The 16,718-nt window shown below is 48.4% G+C and overlaps 1 long non-coding RNA gene across 1 annotated transcript in view; it reads right to left on the reverse strand.

The window, feature by feature from the left end:
- Positions 1–765: 765 nt before the first annotated feature.
- LOC149747740 (uncharacterized) overlaps positions 766–16,718 on the reverse strand; it is a 40,364-nt gene continuing 24,411 nt past the window's right edge. The window contains exons 3-4 of the long non-coding RNA XR_016395295.1: positions 16,453–16,519; positions 766–15,010 (exon numbers count right to left, since the gene is read on the reverse strand). This is a non-coding gene — a long non-coding RNA (uncharacterized LOC149747740). The remainder of the gene's footprint in view (positions 15,011–16,452; positions 16,520–16,718) is intronic.

Below are 16,718 nucleotides of genomic sequence, written 5' to 3' on the forward strand. Positions count from 1 at the left end.
CGTTTAGATCTCAGGATTCAAGTCAGAACCTTATTGAGGATTTGTCTGCTGTCTCTGTGGCAATTTAAATGTCCATTTAAACCTCTCTCCAGAGCTGGCTACAGTATCTGGTGAGTTGGGAGAGAAGCCTCAGGGCCTTGGAATTCAATCCTGGGGGTGAAGGAGCAGGGAGGGAAGTGCTCAGAATAGAGAGAGAAAAGGTGCCCCCCAACACACACAGAGACGCACAGACAGGCAGAGGTGGTCAGCGCCCTGGGGGAAGCTGACTAATGAGGCCTAATCATGCCAAAGGGAAACAAGCCAACTGTCGGGCTATCTTCCCAGAGCTTGAAGACCTGAAGGAAGGAGCAGCTCGCTGGCCTCAGAGGTGACCTTGCTTTCAGGGGCCAGGGAAAGGAGAGGACACCCTCTGGAGGAGTATTCAAGGCCAGGAGGACGTCAGGATACGAAGGTGGAGGTCCTACGACTAGGGTGGGGATGGGCTTCCTCAAGGGCAGGGGAAGGGAGAGAGACAGGACAACTTAAGACAAACTGGCAGCCAGTCCGCAGGACCCAGGCTGGCCGGGCGGTGACGGCCAGGAGACGGCCTGCTTCTGGGGCACCAGACACAGCCTCTTCCCGAACACCACAAAGCTCCAGCCAACAGAAGAGCCACCTGGGCCTCCTTGCACACTTTCCCGCTCAGGAGCCAGGAATGTGCTGCCTCCTTCCCTGACCTCACAGGCTGTACTCGGCAAAACAGCCGGATGTTCTCCAGATGCTATTTGCCTGCCATCACCTGGCAGCAGGCAACAGGCAGAAGGAGTAACTCTCACCCTTATTTTCATTTCTGTTTTCTTGAAATAAAATTCCTTAGAAAGAACTCTGAAAGCGAGGAGAAGAAATCCTAACTTGGTAACACCATTGAATGTTTCCATTTTTCAGAGCAAATCAATGGATTTTTAATTTTAATTTTTTTAATTAAAAAAATAAAACTTTTATTTTTAATTTCTTTATTTTTGGCCGCGTGGCATGCAAGATCTTAGTTCCCTGACCAGGGATTGAACCCGCACCCCCTGCAGTCAAAGCAGGGAGTCTTAGCCACTGGACCGCCAGGGAAGTCCCCCTCTGGATTTTTAATTTAAAAAACAGAAAAAAGGGGGGGGATAAAAAGAATTAACTAAGGAAACTATAAACAAAATGAAAAGATAACCTACAGAATGGGAGAAAATATTTGCAAACGATGTGATCAACAAGGGCTTAATTTCCAAAAAGCTCATACAATTCAACAACAAAAAAAACAAACAACTCAATCGAAAAATGGGCAGAACAGACATTTCTCCAGATAAGAAATACAAATGGCCAACAGGCACACGAAAAGATGCTCAGTATTGTTAATTATTAGAGAAATGCAAATCAAAGCTACAATGAGGTACCACCTCACACCAGTCAGAATGGCCATCATTAAAAAGTCTACAAATAACAAATGCTGGAGAGGGTGTGGAGAAAAGGGAACCCTCCTACACTGTTGGTGGGAATATAAGTTGGTACAGCCACTGTGGAAAACAGTATGGAGGTTCCTCAGAAAACTAAAAATAGAATTACCACAGCCTGGAGGGGTGGGATAGGGAGAGTGGGAGGGAGGGAGACACAAGAGGGAAGACATATGGGAACATATGTATATGTATAACTGATTCACTTTGTTATAAAGCAGAAACTAACACACCATTGTAAAGCAATTATACCCCAATAAAGATGTTAAAAAAAAAAAAAAAAAAAGAATTACCATATGATCCAGCAATGCCACTCCTGGGCATATATCCAGAAAAAATTCGAATTCAAAACGATACATACACCCCTATGTTCATAGCAGCACTATTCACAATAGCCAAGCCATGGAAACAACCTAAGTGTCCATTGACAGATGAATGGACAAATAAGATGTGATACATATATACAATGGAATACTACTCAGCCACAAAAAAAGAATGAAATAATGCCATTTGCAGCAACATGGATGCAACTAGAGATTATCATACTAAGTGAAGTAAGCCAGAAAGATGTACCATATGATATCACTTATACGTGGAATCTAAAATATGACCCAAATGAACTTATCTATGAAACAAAAACAAACTCACAGACATAAAGAACAGACTTGTGGTTGCCAAGGGGGAGGGGGTTGGGGGAGGGATGGAGTGGGAGGTTGGGGTTAGCGGATGTAAGCTATTGTATATAGAATGGACAAACAACAAGGTCCTACCATACAGCACAAAGAACTATATTCAATGTCCAATGATAAGCCATAATGGAAAAGAATATATTAAAAAAAGAATGTATATACGTGTACAACTGAATCACTTTGCTATACAGCAGAAATTAACATAACATTGTAAATCAACTGTACTTCAATTAAAAAAAAAAAGAATTAACTGAAAATGACAGTGGCAAGAAGCTAAATTAGCCCATACAGTTTGAAAATGAAGATAAAGGTCTTAGTGAAGTTCATACTTCCCCCAGACGACACATGGGACAGGGCCAGGTGACCTCCCAGCCATGCTCACCACATCACACCACCCTGGGCCCGTTTTGAGGGAAGAGCTTAGCCCAACCACTTCTACCAGGTTTAACCTGAGGCTGGAATATGCCACTAGCCATTTTAGGGAAGTACATTCATGTATACTAAGAGTTGCATAGATAGCATATAACTTTATACAAAATAAAAATTACATGTGTGCCTGAAATAACATAAAGTGCATTTGCACATTTTCTGGAAAAATAAAGGTGGTGTTCAGCTTGGCCCTCTGGGGACGCCCTGACAGAAGGTAAAAGAGGTGGCTGCCTGCCATGGCTGGGCCTGACGTGACATAGAACTGAGCTGACCCCATCGTGCTCATTCGGTGATGGGGTGTGGGGCTCATAGGTTACCCTCCCCGTTCCAAAGGCAACACTCAGCTCTGTCAAGCTCTCCTCACCGCCTCTAGCGAGTCTCCCCACAACCCCTGAAGGCTCCTTTACTCACTTCTGCAGCAGAGATACTCCGTGAACACCCATCTTTGAGCTCAGACCTGCTGCCACACAGAATCCAAGCATCTTTGGGGCTCTCCCATGTGCCTGCTCTGCTCTATTAGCTGGACCATACGGTTCTGGCAGTGAGGGGTCTTACTCTCCCTCTTGCCCGTGTTTCAGAGGTGTGTCTGTGATGAAGACCCAGTTTCCACTGTGACAGCCCCACTCCTCCCCAACACCCACATACACACTAGTTCTCTCCAGCGGTCTGGAGATTCCAGGCACAGGAGACGAACCCAGCAACAGCTCGAGTCAGGGCCCCAGTTGTAACTCTCCTGGCAGCTACTGCTTTTTTAAGGTGAGGAATATGACTGTCCCTAGGACTTCAGGCTAAAGATCAGATGAAGATGTGGAGTCCCTGATCCTTTCATTCTGCGGTGTGGGCCAGTGAAGCAGTGTGCTGACTATACCCCTCACCTCCTCACCCCATGCACAGCCCTGGTCCCACAATAGACTCTTTGGTAGAGCAGGAAGGAGGTAGTGCTGGCTGCTTCCACAGAGCGGTGTGGAAGACCGCCAGGATTAGGGCCCACCCCAGCCGGGGATGAAACGGAAGGGAACTGTAAAAGCAGGAGAGGAAACAACTCCAGCCTCTGCACATTGACCACAGCCGCTCCAAGCCCGGGCTCCCCCCAGCTCCGGGGCTGCCATACCACTGGGGACCCCCAGCCTTAGGATCCAGACCCACGCGACCATCACACTGAGGGTGCCGAGGATTCAACAGCACCTGTTGCATGGTGAGGACCTGCACTCTGACTAGAAAAGAAAGCAGACAGACATCGTGTGTGAGAGGCCAGCAGGCAAGCCCCTGGGGAAGCTCACCCACCGATGGGACCTGCCACCTGGCCCTCAGAGAGTGCGAACCTCTGTGAACATGTGCCTCCATGCCTCTGGAGCTTGGAGGAGCTCCGCAGACCACAGACTCCTGGCTGTCCCAGCCCTGAGTCATCACAGCCCCAGCTGGTCCTGCAGCCAGAAAAACAAACCACTGAATTTCAACCAAAGGGCCTGAGAGCTTGAGAGGATTCAAACAGGGCCACTAGTGGGCGGTCCTGCAACGAGCCTAAGCAGAACAAAGCAGGATAGAGCTCTGCCAGGAACCAGAAGAAAAGAAACCCTCCACTGGCACCTGGGCTGAGGCCCACTCTGCCTCCAGAGACCTTGGCTTGGCACCAGGGTGAGGCTTCCCAGAAGTGCTTGACAAAGATACTCCGGAAGTCTCTATGGTGCTTCCAAGTTCATAGAATGTTAAAGTAGGAAGGGACATTTTGTGCGATTTTCACAACTCCTTTCTCTTCTCTGGGCCACAGTTTGCATATCTGTGTGAAGAAGAGATTGCACCAGATCTGCAGACCTCAACCGTGTCTGCACGTGGGAACCGCCTGTGGATGCCCCAGTCCACAGGTGAGCATCACGAGCTCCTGATCTTCAAAGTAATCCAGGGGGCAGGTGTGGGGAGCTGTGGAGGAAGTGCTGCCACCAGACTGGCCAAGAGTTGAAAATTGTTTAAGTGGGATGATGGACAAATGGACCGGGGGAGGAAGTATTGTTCTGTTCACTCTTGTTTTTTAGAATAAAAAGTTAAGAAACCAAAACTACTGATACTCTAAAACTAGCTGTGCCTGGGTGTCACCTGGAACCTATTAAACTGGAACGTCTAGGGGCAGGGGCCCTGGCACTGAGGTTTTCACAAAGGAGTCCCCAGGTGATCCTGCTGTGCAGCCAGGATTGAGAACCCTGGGCTAGACACTCTCCCTGGTCCCCACACGCACCTGAGCGGCTGGGCCGTCTGCACCTTCCACCAGACACAGCAAGTCACACTCTGGTCCCATTTGCTCTAACTTCCTGCTGCAGGAGCCCTTCCTCTCAGAGGGGAATGATGGGAGCTGCACTTGGAGCAGGGGGTCCCTGCTAGGCCTTCACCCGGGTCCTCTAGTCAGTCCAGTCTGCCCCACCCCCTGGTTATGGTGGCCCCTCAAATTGGCTGCTCCCCAAGGCCTCCAGGGGAGGGAGCTCAGCACAAGCTCAGGGAGGGTGCAGGCTGCTCCTCCAGGTGCATCAGGAAGCTCAGGGCAGGACCATTCCCTCTCACCCACACAGTGAACCTGAACTTGAGCCTCAATTTCAGTCTCCTCACGTGGCCAGGTGCTGTCAGGCCTCCCACCTCTCAGAACACAGTGAGTCACATTCCTATTGCATTTGGGTTGACCTCCCAGCAGACACTGAACGTTCCTGGACTGCTTCCCAGCATCCTTTTCCCAGTTGCATTTCAGCGTCTGGGACCAGGAAGGAGCAAACAGGCTCAGTTTGGATTTCCACACAGGATGCTCAGCTTGCTGGGGCCCCTGAGAGTTTCCACCTGCTTTCCCTGCCCCCTCAGCCCAGAACACCAACTGCTGCAGCACGTCCCCAACTGCAACGTCACCCTCCGTGATCCTCGATATTGATACATGCCGGATTTCCCTGCTGTCTCCCCGACACTGGTGCAGCCGTTTGCATTCCACACTCCTGGCAAACTTCTCAGAACGTTCCCTCCCCATCCAACCCTTTGTCCTTTGTCAGTAACTAACCAGCTCTGCAAGGCAGTGTGGACCTTTCGGAAATTAAGGAACTACTTAGGTGATGTTGCCACTTTCTCACATAGGTACTTCCTACTGCCTTTCTGGAGCTGAAGTTGGTTCTCCAGTTTGGCATTGGAGGCCTTTCCTGTCTCATTTCCCATTACTTCCCTATTAAAAACAAAAACAGGGACTTCCCTGGTGGCGCAGTGGTTAAAAATCCACCTGCTAATGCAGGGGACACGGGTTCGTGCCCCGGTCCAGGAGGATCCCACATGCCGCGGAGCAGTTGGGCCCGTGGGCCATGGCCGCTGGGCCTGCGTGTCCGGAGCCTGTGCTCCGCAATGGGAGAGGCCACAACAGTGAGAGGCCCTCTTACCGCAAAAAACAAAAACAAAAACAAGCCTTCTGCTTTAGTCAGTCTGGTCTGCTTATATCCCCACAATGTACCTTGAGGTCTCTGCTCAGGCTAATTCTCCTGCTTCGAAGAATGGATTGCCCTTCTCTCTACCTGCCATCCTCAGGATCTGTCAGACCACTTTAACAACACTAGTAGAGGGTAAACCTTCTTGAGCACTTACTGTGCCAGCAGTGCTAAGCGCCTCATATGCATCATCTCATTTACTCCCCACAAAACCCTAAGTCACTTAAAAAAAAAAAAAAAGGGACAACACTTTAGGTTTAGGTTACAGAGAAGTTGCAAAAACAGTACAGAGAGCTCTGTGTACCTCTCACCCTGCTTCCCCTAATGTTAACATCTTATACAAGCACAGTACAATTATCTTTTTCTCTCAAATGTCCTTTTTCTGGTCAAGGATCCCACATTTGAGTTGTTGTGTCTCCTTATTCTCCTCCAGTCTGTGAACAGTTCTTTTGTCTTTCATGATTTTGACTCTTTTGATGAGTGCTGACGAGTTGCTTTGTAGAAAGTCTCTCAATCTGCGTTTGTCTGACGTTTTTCTCATGATTAGATTGAGATTATGTACTTTTGGCAAGAAGACCACCGAAGAGATGTGATGCCCTTCTCAGTGCATCGTACCAGGAGCACATGATGTTAATTTGTCCTATTTTTGTAAATTTGTCATGTTAACCTTGATCACTTAAGATAGAGTCTGCCAGGTTTCCCCACAGTAAAGTTACTTTTTCTCTTCATAATTTGTAAGTACCTTGGGGGAGACACTTTGAGATTCTACAATATCCTGTTTCCCTTCCAACTTCGGCCCACTGAGTTTGGAACCATCCGTGGATCTTGCCTGCAGTAGTTATTACTGTGATACAGGCCTAAAGGTGATTTTGTATTTCACGAGGGTCCCTGTTTTCCCCACTTTATAGACGAGGACACTGTGTCTCAGATCTGTGATGTAGCCCAAGGTCCTAATGCTAGTAAGTTAGAACTCGGGCACCAAAGCACTGCCTCTGATGCTAAGCTCTTTATTCTCCTCCCCAGGGAGTGAACCACATGCTGGTGGGTGGCACCTCTTGTAGTCACCTCATCTTCCACATGGTCTCCTCCCCCAGACACACAGTTGGTTTCTGGAGGGCAGGAACTGGATCTCCTATCTAATTGCCCCAGATGCTCAGGGCAGGGCCTGGTGTCCAGCATTTGTGGACTGAGTGGTCCTGGAGGATTGAAGAGGTCACGCATGACAAGGGGAGAGGGTGGAACCAAAAGAAAGTCCAGCTTCTTTCCTTTCCGCTAGCCCACAAGGTATTATGGCCACAGATACACCCAAGTCTGTGAACCAGGGGAGAATGGTGGGCAGGGGACTCAGGAGAGCAGACACCAGCAGGGGTGTGTGAGCCAGAGGCTGACCAGTGGGTGGAGGTGGGAGAAAGTTCGAAAGAAAAGGCAGAGGGAGGAAGAGGGACCATCTTACCCAGCCCATCATTTTGCAGATGACATGGCCAAAGCCATTGTTTCAGGGCATTATTGATTATAATCAGATCCTCAAGAGCAAAGTGGGGCTTACTGAAAGGATTCAGAGGAGGAGTTTACTGAACTCATTGGCAGGAAGTACAGCCTGGAAGAGGCTTTTCTACTGAAGTTCTCCCGCTGATTACTAGCATCTCTGCGCCTCTACATTCACATGTACCTGTAGTTCCACAAATACTTATTGAGCACCTTTATGTGGCAGCAGCGTGCTGACTATGGGGAAGAAAACTGTGAGCAAAACCAGGGGTCCCCTTGGCACATTGGAGAGGGGTTGGTTTTGTCTGACTTGTCTTCTCAGGTCGTGGGTGGGGTGATCTAAGCCAGAAGGAAAAGCCAAAGTGACAAACAAACTGAGTGACATCCTGCATGGGCCAGCGAGGGCTGGTGACGTGCTCAAGGTGGCATGGGGCTGCAACTTGGGTCCTTCAATGCTGATTTCAGGGCACATTCATATTTGCTCACTTTCTGATGCAGGGGGCACACAGTGGAGGGGCTTGAGTGTGATGCGGGGGTTTATGAAGATGTGCATGCATGTAGGACCAGGGCTGAGGGCAGGTAGCTGGGCGTGTGGGAGGACTGGGGGCTGGATAGAGGAGGGGACTGTTCATAAGGAAACCACAGGCTGAAAACACTGAGAATCAGCCTTCGGGGGCCAGTTTCAGGCTTCAGTTTCCAGCTCCTGGCTTCTCTGCTCCTACGGCAACCGTCAGCCCTCTGATCTGGCAGCCAAGGCTGAATGCTCAGGACCTGAACTCCAGGTTTGCCCAGTGAGAGGAAGGTGGAAGTGAAGAACAGGCGTGCTGAGTGCGGTGACCAGCACTGGACTAGACGCGGCCTTGGACTCTCGTCCTAGTACTAAGGACAAATCCCTTCGCCCATCAGACCCCAGTCCACTCACTGGATGCAAAATGAGGGCTGGCTCAGAGGTTTACAGTCTGAATCACCCAGAGACCTTGTGACCTGGTAGATCCCAGACCCACCCCAGAGATGGGGTGCCGGGGGCCTGGAAGGAGATTCAGGGACATGCCTGGCTAACCGGTGCTCTCAGGTGGCCCTGGGCCATCCTCAATCCTGGACCACACTTTGACCAACAGTGGACTTGGTCATCTCTGGGGTCCTTCACAGCATTTCCCTGAAAAAGCCAAATTTCTTTGGGCCACATAGAGGGAAGGCCACTATCTTCCAGATGCCCCTGCCTATTGGTGTGGGGTGGCCCAGCAGAAGTGGCCAAGCAAGATGCCTGCCTACAGGGAGCCAGCAGTCACGCTTGGCGGAGCTGAAGTGGAGCCACGGAACCTCCATGCTGTCTGCTCAGGACCCTGAGGTCACTCTGACCTCCATCCCCCATTCCCCGGGCTGGCCTAGCCACTTCAGATCCTTATCAGGCCAAAGCTCATTTGAACATATTTGTATGCCAGAGAGCAGAGTTCAGGGCCCAGTCCTGGAAGCACTTTGTGTTTTCCCAAATTCCGGGAGATCAACATGTTGATGAGACCTAACAGGAGCCCAAGGGGCTGGCCGGAGACCCCAGGACCCAGTTCCTCAGTGGAAAATCCACACTCACCAGTTTATACCTTTGAATCTCAATTTGCCCACTCTGTATGCATCATCAAAAGCTCCATCTTCAAAGCTTCCTTATGCCATAAAGCTGTCCCCAGCCCCCCAGCCAAAATCACCTGCTTTTTCTTCTACAACTTTGTTAACCATTTTAATGCTCATCTCCTACCCCAGCTGAAAGTAGGCATTGTCCCATTTTTGTTTCCTGGGAGTCTGGCACATAGCAGGTGTTCATCAAATTGAAAATAGAATTGAATGAGACAAGGGGGTTAGTCTTCCAGTTCAAAAAATGAAGAAATTACTGTGGTTTGTTATTATATTAGATCAATCATTGATCTAACATTATAGGTGACAGAGTTTATTAAAATAACCGTTTTGCAAAGAATATGCTACATTTCCTGGCAATAATAACTATTCATAATTTATATTAGGGGTATCTACAGGAGCCCCAAAGATGAACTGCACAAAGTAGGAATGGCAAGTGACAATACTTAGCATCTATTTTTTTTTCTGAGCTTCACATTGAGTGAATGGTATTCTACCTTATAAAACCAAAAAGGACGATAAACGGGGAAGGAATTTTTCCCAGGAAGACACACAAGCCCACAAGAACTGCACGCACAGCTAGCAATTATGTTGGAAGCACGGCCTAAAAATGAGAGAGTTCCTCTTGACTCTATGGACTCATATTTATCCCACAAAAGACACGGAGACAGTTAGGATCCTTGGTGCAGGAATACTGGTGGAAGGGCAAAACCTATTTCACATCTGGGTCTGAGGTGGCCCCGGTAAGGGAGGTTTGGGACACTAAGTTCTCCAGGTTAATGGTAGTGCCTGGAGTCGACAGGGCTGTGGAGGAGGCATCTGCAGCCCATACTAAAAGAACTATTTCTCCTCAGAGAAAGCACTATTCACGGAAATAACTGAAAAAAAAAAATGCAACCTTTGAGGGCTTCCCTGGTGGCGCAGTGGTTGAGAGTCTGCCTGCCGATGCAGGGGACACGGGTTCATGCCCTGGTCTGGGAAGATCCCACGTGCCGCGGAGCGGCTGGGCCCGTGAGCCATGGCCGCTGAGCCTGCACATCCGGAGCCTGTGCTCCGCAACGGGAGAGGCCACAACAGTGAGAGGCCCGCGTACCGCAAAAAAAAAATAAAAAAGCAACCTTTGGGACAATAGTTGCTTTGGGGTCTGTCTGATAGGCTCTGAGCAACTACTTCTGTGGAAAGTGGATGAAAATGAAAGAAGATGCTGATGTGGTCTAGGACTCAGGTGGGATACCCAGGCCTGATAACCAACTTCCAGAAGAGGGGATGTGAAGGTGAAATCTCTTATTTTTTTTTAAAAAAGTGGGGTAAGCGGTTTGTAAGAGTAACCAATGGCCCAGAGACATTTATGACAAAAATGTGGGAACAGTGTGGCAGAAAGAAACCCTAAAGCTCAATGACTGAGTCACACTCCAGGGGTATCCTGCCCGATGGTTCCCCATGATCAGCTCAACCACTAAATTGCAGCAAAGGGAGGAAGGACAGCTAGTCTACTTCATGGAGCCTCAATTTTGTCACATGTGTACAACAATCATTTCTACACACAGGTTTGTTTACAAGGATTAAATAAGATCACAGCAGGACTAGTAGATGCTTTTCCTGAGACCAGGGCCAATAGTACCTTGGCCTGGCTAAATAACGTGTAATGGTCTGCATTCTAGTATAGAAAACACATGTGCTCTGCAGCTATTCCTGTAACTGAATGGGACGTGAGTTCCATGCCCCCGCCTATTTTTAGCATTTTTTTGGTTTTATGATTTGTCCTTATTGCTTGCTTACTTAAGGAAACCCATTTCATCACGGCCTGAGAAAAATGTAGTACTCAAAAATGTTTATAGCAATACAATACTTTTTATAATGCTACAATGACATTTGGGCTGATTGTGAATGTCCTCTTTTCCCCTCTGGTTAGGAACACATGAAAAGTCAATTAAGCAGCACAGTTTGTTCTGTAAGTTAAGTTAGTGTGTAAGGCAGTTTGGGCACTGTTTATGGAAATGAAAAGTCTTTGCCCGGTTTTGACTCCTTTACAGAAGTCTCTTGCTGTGACAGGCTGGAAAATGAACTAGAGGAGAATGTGGGTGCTCCACATAGGGACTTGGTCAAGAAACTTGGCCAGGAAGCAGAAGCATGGCGCTGCATAAGCGCCATGTGCCTGGGGCCGAGGGCCAGCCTTCAGTAGAAAGTCTCTTAATTCTGAGTGACTTTGCCTTGAACCAAGCTGACAATAAAGAAATTCCAAAGAAACAGCCCCTTAAGCCCAAATGAAGGCAGATTTCAGTGACATACAAGAATGGACCACTGAGGGACCAGGCCAAGGCCCTTCCTCTCTGCAGCTTCAGTAGAAGCCCTAAAAGCAGGTATGCCCTGGCTTCCCCGAGACAGCGTAGAAGGCAACATCCCGGCTGCCCCTGGCAAGCGCATGTGCACACACACGCACACGCGTGCGCACACACATGCTGCTTGTTATTCACAAAAACAACCCACTGACTCCCGATAATATCTGTGGTATTCTCCCTACTGTCACATCTGATTGAAATCTCTCCCACGAGGGCAGCAATTCTCCAACTATCTCACAATTTTCAATCAGAAGTTCTACAAGCATAGAAACCACATGACCCCCAAATCGTACTTCTAAATATTCGCCCAAGAGAAGTGAAGTTGTACATGAACGTTCATAGCAGCTTTATTCATAACAGATTGTAAATCCTCTTTAAAAACTGAAGCTAATTTACTTCAAAACCAGAATTAAGTTTTTCTTCGAACTGTCTATGGGAATACATATTGGCAGAGTGTCTGAAGGTGCTTCTGGGGTCAGCTGTCATGCTCACAAATGTCCAGGAACCCTAAAGCACTGCCCTGGCCTGGGTTTCCTGTAGAAACAAGCAAGTGGACGAGCAGTTGCAAGAGCCTCTCCAGAAGGCCCAACTTCTCTTTGGTTTTCTACTCAAAATATTCTTCTGTCTTTAGTATCAAAATCCATGTGTTCACCATCTGGGTCCTCAGTGCCAGGGTGCTGAGGGGCAGGTGCCCAGCTCAGCAGCATCATGTGCATTACCTCTTGATCTTCATGATGTAACGAGACAGTGGGTTATGTTATACGGATTTTGCGGATGAGAAAACCAATCCCCACAAAGGAGAAGTAACTAGCTCAAGGCCACACAGCTGGTGAGTCTTGGGCTGGGATTGAACTCACGTGGTCCAATTCCCGTAGTCGCTACAGTTGCCGCCTCACAGGCGGAATGAACCACTGAGGATGATCTCCGAGCTGCACCGAAGGGGAGTATGAAGGCCTCCTCCCAAGAGGGTATACACTGCAGAGTACTGCTCTGCCAGCTTGGCCAGGCTGTATTTCCTGCCCTGCAGTGTGTGTGTCACCCGGCCTCCACACACAGGAACGGCCTCACCCATCAGCTGGCCTTAGTGCCCTCCTGGGATGCCCACACCAAGAGACGGGGTTTTAAAAGCCTGGAGCTCTAACCTTCACAAGTACTGGGTAATTCCTCGTAATAGCCCTACGTAGTAGGTTCTGTTAGCAGCCCTCACGTAACAGGCCAGAAGATGGAAAACATAAAGGGGTAAAGAAACTTCCCCATCATCTCCAGCTAGTAAGGGGCAAAATCAGATCTGACATCCAGACCTTTTTCTGACACCAGAGCTAAGCTCTAATCTCTGTCTTCTCAGAAGTTAGAGAAATAAGCCGGGGGGAAATGCTGGTGCAAGAAAATAAGGTCTTAGCTCCTTTGCAATAGAATAGCCACTTCCGGGTTCAGTGGCAAAGCAGTGGTGGGACCAGAGGCTGCTGGCAGCAACCCCTCAGGTCAGGCCACAAACAAGAGGGGGAGCAGCCAATTGGAGGAAGGCTTTAATCACAGTCCTGGTTCTGAGCCTATAGCAAAGCCAGCAGCAGGTCCCTACTCTGCCCCAGGGCTAAGAAATTCCCACTGGGCTAGCCCAGCCCTCTGCGTCCCCGCAGCACATCTCCACCCCCATCTTCTGGAGATGGGCACTCTCCCACTGGGAACCATGGGGACTTCCTAATCAGATTAATTTTGGTCAATAATCTGGTTGGGAAGCTCTGATGAGCTTAGTGAGAAACTCATTCCAAATCTAATACAGATCTTCCTCCACTTACGATGGGGTTAGGTCCTGATAAACCCGTCCTAAGTTGAAAATATCTTAAGTGGAAAATGCATTTAATACACCTAACCTACCCAACATCACAGCTTAGCCTAGACTACCTTGCCTTACACTTACCTTAGCCTGCAGTTGGCCAAAATCATCTACTATGAAGCCTATTTTATAACAAAATGTTAATTATATCATGTAATGTATTGAATATTGTATTAAAGGTGAAAAGCAAATGGTTATCCGGGTCCAGAATGATTTGTAAAACTGATGGGTTGTTCACCCTCCATGATGGGGCAGCTGACAGCAAGCTGGGGCTGCACTGCCCGTGCCCAGCATCACAAAGGAATACCGGCACATCCCTAGTCCGGGGAAAAGGCCCAAAGTCAAAATGCAAGGTCCAGTTTCTACTGATCACTTCCGCACCATTATAAGGTCAAAACATCCTAAGTTGCACCATCCTACATCAGTGAGAACCGTCTGCGGTTCATTGCTAACAAGAAGTCCTCCCCTGCGCTTTCAGCGCACAGAGAAACTGCTGCCTCCCATCCTTGCGCGCATTATTCCTCACAGCACGACCACACCCAGCACACACTCCTTCCTCTTGCCTTTGGGGACAAGGCCGCTTTTCCTCCAGGCCCAGGGGAGGAGGAAGCCCCCTCCCCCCAGCCCTCCACCAGCCCACTCACTGGCTGCTGTCTGATGAGACAACCAGGCGGTTGTCTGCCTGGTCTAGCGTGAGACGCCGAGCGGGCCGGGAGAGGCCCGTTAGGGTAATAAATTATAAAGACGCAAGAAGCCTTCTGGCTAAGACGGTGACGCAGCAACAGAAACAAAACTGACGGCGGCTAGAAGAAAGGCGGCGAGGAGTCCCACCCCTCGGAGGCAGCCTTTTGCGCGGAGGATGCTGACCCCTGCTGGCCGCGCGCGGGGACGCAGCGTGGCTGCCGCCGAGACTGTGACAATGAGTCACCTCGGGAGGTGCTGAGCGGGGGAGGACCCTGCCTGGGGGCAGGGGGCCTGGAGGGGAGGGGAGGGAAAGGCAGGGACGCGGGCAGAGGCCCTGAGTTCTAGTCCTGCCCCCCACACCATCATCCAGTAACAGGGCTGGCAGCCCCTCCCAGCTCTCAGATGCCATCAACTCCTCGTGTTTTAGGATATAAGCAAGGAGGAAAAGGTAAGAGATATGCAGTATAAATGGCGCTAGTATCCCTCCAGGGCCTACCTGTGCCTCCAAAAAGCTTCCCGCGTTAGGGTCTTCCCCGGACCAGCCAATTCCAAGTCCAGAGCTAGTGAAGCCGCGTTGGTTTAACAGATGGTTACTGACTGGTGGGCTGCATAATGGCTGCCAAAGATAATCAGGTCCTAATCCCTGGAACCTGTGAATGTTACCTTATAAAGCAAAAGGGACTTGACAGGTGTGATTAAGTTAAGGTTGTTGAGATGGGGAGAGTACCCTGGATTCCTCAGGTGGGTCTTAAATGTTATCACAAGCATCCTTTAAGGAGGGAGAAGGAGATTTTACTACAGCAGAAAAAGAAAACCATATTACAAAGGAAGCAGAGAGAGAGATTTAAGATGGTACTCAGCTCATTTTGAAGATGGAGTCATGGACCACAGAATGCAAAAAAGGCAGCTCTAAAAACTGGAAAAGACAAGGAAATGGATTCTCCCCCGGAGGCTCTGCTGACACTTCGATTTTGGCTCCATGAAACTGATGGCAGATTTCTGGTCTCCAGAACTGTAAGAGAATAAATGTGTGTTGTTTTTAAGCCACCACGTTTGTGGTAATTGGTTACAGCAGCCATCAGAAACGAATACATGACCTTCTCCTCTCAAACTCTTGTGCTGGGTGCTTGGGATAAAGCAGTTAATGAGCAGGACAGAAAATCCACTTCCACCCCTAGAAATGTTTATAATCTCCCTCTCTTGGGATTTGGAAAAGCAACAGCCAAAAAGTCATTAATCTTCTGTGGTGCAATATATAACCAATAAGCACATGGAAGATGCTCAAGATCATTAGCATTAGGGAGGGCAGGGATCATTAAAACCATGGTGAGATACCACTGCTATGATGGTAGGAGAGCTATGATGGGAGAGACAATAATAAGCTTTGGCAAGGATGTGGAAAAACTGGAATCCTCATGTGTTACTGATGGGATTGTAAAATGATGTAACCACTTTGGAAAATAGCTTGCCAGTTTCTTAAAAAGTTAGACATAAATTACCAGTTGACCCAGCAATTCCACTCCCAGAAATCAAATTACCAGTTGACCCAGCAATTCCACTCCCAGAAATCTGCCCAGGAAAAATGAACATTCATATCCAAAGACATGGACATGAATGTTCACAGCTGCATTACTGATAATAGCCAAAACCTGGAAATAACTGAGAAGTTCAACAGTGAATGAAAATGTGGTATACACGATGAAATATTATTCTGTAAGTGCCAACCAACTCTGTTGACACATCTGCTCCATCACCACAGAGCTCCATGCCAGTTTTACACTCGTTCACATCAAAAACCAGGAGAAATAGACTGCTCTGGTTAGCCTCACTATCTAGTCCCTTTTGCCACACTATCTTCCAGACTATTCCAATGACTCTTCCTCTGTCCTTCCCTCTCTTGCTGGTCTCCATGCTGCTCTCTGAACGCATCAAGCACAACTCTGCCTCAGGACCTCAACGCCATCTGGAATCCTCTTACCCCGATGGCTAGCTTCATGGCTCACTCCTCTCAATGAGGCTTTCCCTTACCACCTTTTAAAGACCCTAATAACACCACCCCTTTTCTATCCTCCTTTCCCTGATTTTTCTCCATGGAACTTATAAAGTCCATAGTTTTGTCTGTCTCCTGGCTAGACTGTAAAGTCCATAAGGAAAGGGATTAGTCTTTTAGGTTCACTACTGAATCCCCGGGACCCAGGACAATGCCTGATCCACAGAGGGAATGTGATAAAATATATGACATAAATGGATGAATTCATAGCCAACTCTTCCTTGGGCTTGGGTACAAGCATAACTTTTCCATGATGAAGACTGAGAGGGGGCCTGCTCTCCACAGTAAATGACATAGACTAGCACTAGGGACTTGCAATTCACTTGATTCTGGCTGAAGCACGCCTAATCCTCCAAGCACAGTAAGTACCGACTGCCACCAATAGCCAAAAGACCCATCCATACCTTTGAGGAAGGGCCATCTTTTCTCTGCCTCATGGGTTCCTAGAGCATCCTGGATGAGGGTCCTTAGCTGGTAAGACAGGAAATTAGTCACACCTACCGTCTGAGACTGTAAGTGTCGCCAGAAAACCTATGTGACATTCACAGCATCTCTTCTAGGAATATTTTAGAAGGGAGAAAAAAAACACAACCTAAATACCTCTTGGTAGAGAAATGTTAGCTTTTAAAGAGTCTAAGGCTAAACAATTTAGTTATGAAACTATATTGTA

This window comes from Delphinapterus leucas, chromosome 13 (genome assembly GCF_059928025.1).
Source record: "Delphinapterus leucas isolate spDelLeu-1000000601 "Yukka" chromosome 13, BTC_Dleu_Yukka2, whole genome shotgun sequence".
Classification (NCBI taxonomy): domain Eukaryota; kingdom Metazoa; phylum Chordata; class Mammalia; order Artiodactyla; family Monodontidae; genus Delphinapterus; species Delphinapterus leucas.